Genomic DNA, 7,280 nt, shown 5'->3' on the forward strand with positions numbered 1-7,280 from the left:
GTATCAATCTTCATCAAATCATATCTTAACCTCATTCATGATGTTTATATCATCATATTAGCTCTCTAACTATAATTTGCTAACTTGGAGCTATTCTACTGACTGTTATTACGTCAGCAGTAAAATTTAACAGATGAAAATTCATCTGTGCATAATAACCTTAATATAGGTATCAAAATTCTTAGAATTTCATCCTCATTCCATTTATGACCATAAGGTCCTCATTATAACCCTCTAATTTAAAAATCATATAATTAAGGTTATTATATTCACCACACTTTTTAAAAAGATTCTGTCCTCAAAATCTGATCATACCTGATATCAAAGTCGGTATATCGCCGGAGAATATCAACCTCCCGCTCCCATGTGGCATCCTCAGGTGTCAATCCCTCCCATTGAATCTTGATCATGGGAATAACTCTATTTCGAAGCTGTTTCTCATCTCGAGCAAGAACCTTAGATGGTCCAACAACGAACTTCAAATCGTTCTTAACCTCTATGTCACCATGTTGTTCTATGTGTGAATCATCAGATATATATCTGTGGAGCTGACTTACATGGAAAACGTCATGTAAATTCGCCAAGTTGGGAGGGTAAGCAAGTTGATACGCTACCGGTCCGACCCTTTTTATTATCTGGTAGGGCCCAATGAACCGTGAACTCAACTTCATCACTCCCAAGGAACGCCCAACACCTGTAGTAGGTGATAGTCGGATGAATACATGATCCCCTTCAGAAAAATCAAGGGGTCTGTGCTTGGCATCATAGTAACTCTTCTGAAGACTTTGGGCTTTCTTCAGCCTATCTCTGATCATATCAATCTGCTCTGTAGTCTCTTAGACCAAGTCTGGCCCCAATAATTGTCTTTCTCCAATCTCTGTCCAACAAGTAGGTGCTCTACACCTATGGCCATACAAGGCCTCATAAGGAGCCATGCCCAGACTGTCATGATAACTAATGTTGTAGGAGAACTCAACCAGTGGCAAGTACTTGTCCTAAGCATTACCCTGCTCTAACACACATGCTCTCAACATGTCCTCCAGTGTCTGAATGGTCCCCTCTGTCTGACCATCTATCTGTGGGTGATATGCAGTACTCAATTTCAATTAAGTACCAAAGGCCTCATGTAACGCTTCCCAGAAGCGTGAAGTAAACTTCGGATCCCGATCACTGACTATGCTTTCGGGAATGCCATGAAGCTTCAAAATCTCTCTAACATATAGTTTGGCTAGCTGCTCTGTGGAGAAAGTCGTCTTGATTGGAATGAAATGGGCGGAATTAGTCAACCTATTAACCACAACCCATATGGAATCAAATCCGGTCTGGCTTCTCGGTAATCCAACAACAAAGTCCATAGATATACTCGTCCACTTTTCTCTCCGGAATATCTAATGGCTTTAACGAACGAGAAGGCTTCTGATGCTCAATTTTCACCTTCTGACAATTAAGACACTTATTTATAAATTGGGCTATGTCTTTCTTCATCCCAGACCACCAAAAATTCCATTTCAAATCTTGATACATCTTTGTTGCACCTGGGTGAATGGTGTACTTACCCATATGGGTCTCAGTCAACACTTCTTCTACCATTTGCCCCTTCGGAACAATCAGTCGGTCCTTGTAGTACTTTACATTAGAAGTATCTGTGAATACAAATTCTTGCTCTTTCATTCCTTGAATTCCGTTATCTAGCAATTGGGCCGCTTTAAATCTTTCCACAAGTGAATTTAGGACTTCAACTGTAGTCATAAAATATGAAGTCGCACGTGGTGTCACGAGAATTCTCAAATCCCTAAACTTCTCAATCAATTCATACTCTGCAATCATCATGCTAGCCACACTCGTAGTCTTCCTACTCAAAGTATCAGCCACCACATTGGCTTTTCCAGGGTGATACTGAAGGTCAAACTCATAATCCTTCAAAAATTTCATCCATCTCTTTTGCCTCATATTAAGCTCTTTTTGATCGAACAGGTATTTCAAGCTTTTGTGGTCACTATAAACTGTGAAAGTAGCACCATACAAGAAGTGTCGCCATATCTTCAAGGCAAAAACCACATCCTCTAACTCAAGATCATGAGTAGGATAGTTCTCTTCATGGGGTCTCAACTATCTAGAAGCATAGGCCATTACCTTTCGCTCCTGCATCAACACGCACCCTAATCCATACTTGAATGCATCACAATAGATCTCAAATCTCTCTTCCAGGTTAGGAAGAATCAAAACTGGTGCGGTAGTTAGCTTATCCTTCAGTTTTTTGAAAGCTCATATCACACCCAAGGGTCCATGCAAATGGCACCCTCTTTCGGGTTAATCTAGTCAATGGCAAAGCCATCCTTGAGAATCCATTGATAAATCGCCTGTAATATCCTGCTAAACATAGAAAACTTCGGACTATGTAATACTCTTGGTTCTTTGATAGGACGTAAATTCGTTCCCATCTGAGCCAATTTTGATGGCAAAATACCATCAGTTCCCTCAGCTGATGAGCAACTTCAGTATGAAAATCACTTATTTTACACATTTGTGACAAAAACACAGTGGGGGAACGGATGATGACGTAATCCTTTGAAAACATATTAAAAGGGGAACAAATTCAGAGCTTTTAATGCACCTGCTCCACTCATTTAATGCTTCTGTTCACTTTGCAGGAAACGTGGAAACAACGTCTCCATAAAGCAGAGGCGGTGCACCAACTAAACACAAAGACACGTGCACAACAAGGAATAAAGAGTTCTCATTGGCTAAAGAAGAAATCAAGACATGGGGACTGCAAGAAAATGGCTAATCATCAATAATAATTGTCGCATCAAGCAAGTTGCAAGCTTCCAAACACTGTTGCCACCGCCCCGTCCCTTCAGTCAAGAAACCAACTCCAAAGGATTTTACAAGACTGCCACTCACTCTTCTGCCTATAAATAGGACGTCCCAAACACGAAGACATCATCGAATTCCTTAGGAATCAAATTCCTGAAGAAGAGATCACCTAGTATTAGTACTTAGTAGTTTATATTTTTGTATAGTTGTAGCTATAGTTAAGTGACAACACTTTTCCCTTGTTATGTAACATTCACTTTAGACTCCTCACGAGCATCAACCATCTTCTCCATTTTATATTTTGTTGTAATCTTTCTTGTTTCATTTCAATATAAGTGTTTTTTCTTTCCTTTCCACTCGTTACTCTTAACTGAATCTCGGGTCTATGGGACTTCAGTTTAGAATAATTATGTTTAAAGTATCAGCCATGGGCTGAAGTATCTGTGGAACGGATAAACTGCAAAACTCTTAAAGAATTAATTTCAAAACTCTTGACTGAAGCTTTTTGTATTTCTCTGGCTAAGTAAGTTATATTCATTTTGTATCAATGGAAATTGAACACATACTGAGAAAGGAACTTCCTTAAGGAAGGGATTTCAGACCGCTTAGCCAGTGGGGGAAGGTAGTGTTTTGGCAATGACACTATTGGTCACCTTAGGAATAAGGGGCAACTTCGCCCACTTTAAGGTTCTGTACCAAGTACCTGTTCGAGTCAAGGGAGCCATAGGAATATGGAAACTTGTGACCCATCTAGTCCATGAGCTGAGGAATCAGAGTTGGCAGTTAAGAAACTGGGACAAAGCCAAAAAGTGCTAAGTCTTGAGCAGAGAAAATAACTATTTAAGAATGGAGCAGTAAATCCGTTCCTTGTGTTAAACTATTTTTAAAAACCATCCACTTTGTTGTCTCTTGATTATAGTTATAATTGTTTTATTTTTACTTTATTCAATCTTGTATCTATCAAACTCCAATGATTATTATCACACTTCGTCTTAAGCATGAAGGATCACATATATAATGCAGCGAGTAATTGTTTGTCATTAGACTGCACTTACTGGTCCTGAGGAACGTTGTCAAGACAGCAGGAAACGTTTGACCAGACAGTTCAATCACTAACTTTTCTTCTCATTTTCATTCTTTATAAAATAGTTTAAGACATTATTTAGAGTTCCATCCTCGTGGGAACGATAATCTGGGCATTAATACACCCATTATTACTTGATGCGTGCACTAGCGCACTTGGGTTGGAAGTATGGGAACAACTCTGTTTTCTCTTACAAATTTAGAATAGAGGAACGTCCTCCATCAGAATATATTTTCCCACCATCAGCTAACCACCCAATAATTTTTTGGCGCCGTTGCCGGGGATAGAAACATTAAATTTTGTTCTTATTACTGTGTTTAGTACATACTCTGTATAGTTCATATTTTCTTTTCACTTATTTTTTTTTGTCACTGAATCTGCTGTTCATATAACCTGTGTTTTATGGTTTATGAGTGAAGAGTGTGAAACAGATTCTGATCACTCTACTGAAATACCTGAGTTATTCTTTGATCCTGAGCCAGAACGTAACTTTCATAGAAGAAAAAGAAACCTCAGGGAAGAAATTTTTAAAAATATGGCTGATCACAATAATAATGAAGATATTCCTCCTGAATAAAACTTTAGAACTTTGGCTGCACCTTTTAGGAACAGACCAGAGAGGGGATAATCCTCCCTCCTGTAGCACTTAATTTTGAACTTAAACCTATCATGTTTCACATGATTAGGGAAGCTGGAGTCTTCAATGGACTCCCTGCAGAAGACCCTTACACACACCTCACAACATTTCAAGATATTTGTGATAATTTTAAAGCTGAGGGTGTGACAGAATAGAGTATGAGAATGAGGTTATTCCCTCACTCCTTGGGCTTAAAAGCAAAAACATGGATGAAAACTCTCACCCCTGGATCAATACACTCGTGGGAGGAACTCTCTAACAAATTTATAGAGAGGTTTCTCCCTTTTTCTCGACAAGATGATGTGAGAGCAAAACTCTCTAACTTCAAGATGTTTTATGGAGAAAATCTCTATGAAGCTTGGGAGAGATACAAGGACATCATCAGAAAATGTCCAAACCATGGGATAGAAAGTTGGGGAGTGTTACAATCTTTTTATAAAGGACTTGACCATACTTCTCAATCACATTTAGATTTTGCTGTAGGAGGATATTTTTTTACAGGAAAGCTTGAATCCAAGTATAAAATCATAGAAGGCATTGCAGAAAATGTCTCCAATGGCCAATAGACAGGGTGAGCCCAGTACGGAAGCCTGGCATGATAGAACTAGACAAACAAACTGCCATGGAAGCCTAGCTAGCCTCACTCATGAAGGAGGTGAATAACCTGAAAGCTGATCAAGTAGCACCAAGTATGTGGTGACCTTCATGATTCAACAGCTGAAACTGAACCATGCTCAGCCTGTGGTGACCTTCATGATTCAACAGACTGCCCATCTACTACATTGGTGTGTTATGCAGAGAACTTTGGAAACGTGAACTTCACTAGAGACAATCAGCAAGCAGGACGCAACACCAATCCAAATCCTGGAGGAAATATCACAAAAGATCATAACCATAATCCCCAATGGAGGCCACCCATGAACCAAAGACCATTCAACACTCAGCAGCAGCAGTACCAGCAAGGTAGCAGTAGTGGAACGTTTGAACAACAAAGAAAAAATAATTACGTTCCGTTCCACAGAGATGACCAACGCATCAACACCCTAGAAAACTATGTCAAAGAATATGTCACTAGGAATGATGCAGTGGTCAGGAACATTGAGTCCCACCTGGGACGGATAGCTGCCAACCTGAATACCAGAACACCAGGATCATTACTAGGGGACACTGAAGTTCCCTCAACAACTTCTCTAGAGACCTGAAAGGTAAGTGATGGGACGTAAATTCGTTCCCATCTAAGCCCATTTTGATGGCAAAATACCATACGTTCCCTCATCTGATGAGCAACTTCAGCATGAAAATCACTTGTTTTACACATTTGTGACAAAACACAGTGGGGGAACGGATGGTAACGTATTCCTTTAAAATATATTAAAAGGGGAACGGACTGAGACGCATTTAATGCACCTGCCCCATTCATTTAATGCTTCTGTACACTTTGCAGGTAACGTAGAGTTAATGACTTCTAAAAAGCAAGGCGGTGCACCAACTGAGCAGCTGGAAACGTGAAGAGCAGGGAATCAAGAGTTCTCATTGGCTGAAAACAGAAGCAAAACATGGGAAGGCCTGCAAACAATGGCTAATCCTCACCAAACCCTGTTCCATTCAGCAATTCACGTAAGCTTCACACTCTGCTGCCACCGTCCCGTCCCCTCATTCAAGCAACTAGCTCCAAGGGAATTACAGTCTTGCCATTCCTCTTCCAGCTATAAATAGGACCTCCCTCACACAAAAACATCATCGAATCCTGGAGGGTTTGCAGTCTGAAAGGAAGAGATCACTTAGTAGTAGTTAGTAACTTAGTTTAATTTTCAGTTGTAATTATAGTTAAGCAACAACCCCTCTTCCCTTCTCTGTAAACAACCATCAAGACTCCTCACGAGCAATTACCCATCTTTCTCCATTTTCTGTTTTTTTTAAACTGTCTTTTAAATTAATATAAGTGTTTTTCTCTTCGTTCCAATTGTTATCTCTTGACTGAATCTCGGGTCTATGTGATCTCAGTTGAGAATAATTATGTTTAAACTATCCGCCATAAGCTGAACTATCTGTGGAACGGGTAAACTGTGAAACTCTTAAAGAACTGTTTTCAAAACTCTTGACCGAAGCTTTTTGTATTTCTTTGGCTGAGTAAGCTATATTCATTGTGCGCCAATGGAAATTGGGTACATACTGAGAAAGAAACTTCCATAAGGAAGGGATTTCAAACAGCTTAGCCATTGGGGGAAGTAGATGTCATGGCAAAAACGCTACTGGTCACCTTAGGAATAAGGGGCCAACTCGTCCATTTTAAGGTTCTGAACTAAGTACCTGTTGGAGTCAACGGAGCCATAGGAATATGGAAACTTGTGAGCCATCTAGACCATGAGCTGAGGAATCAGAGTTGGCAGGCAAAGAAACTGGGACAAAGCCAAAAGGTGCTAAGTCTTGAGCAGAGAAAACAACCCCTTTAAGAGTGAAGCAGTGAATCCGTTCCTTCTGTTAAACTGTTTTAACCACCACCCTGTTGTCTCTTGATTATAGTTATTTCTATTTTAGTAATTTTTTTATTTTATTTAGTATTTATAAAAACTCCAATGATTGTTATCTCTCTTTCTTCTAAACAGGAAGGATCACATACATAACGCAGCGAGCAACTGTTTGCCATCAGGTTTAACCTACTGTTCCTGAGGAACATTGTCAAGACAGTAGGGAATGTTAGACCAGACAATTCATTTACTAACTTTTCTTCTCATTTTCACT

The sequence above is a fragment of the Gastrolobium bilobum genome, unplaced genomic scaffold (assembly GCF_033153095.1).
Source record: "Gastrolobium bilobum isolate Gb01-03AN ecotype WA unplaced genomic scaffold, APGP_CSIRO_Gbil_v1 utg31892, whole genome shotgun sequence".
NCBI lineage: Eukaryota > Viridiplantae > Streptophyta > Magnoliopsida > Fabales > Fabaceae > Gastrolobium > Gastrolobium bilobum.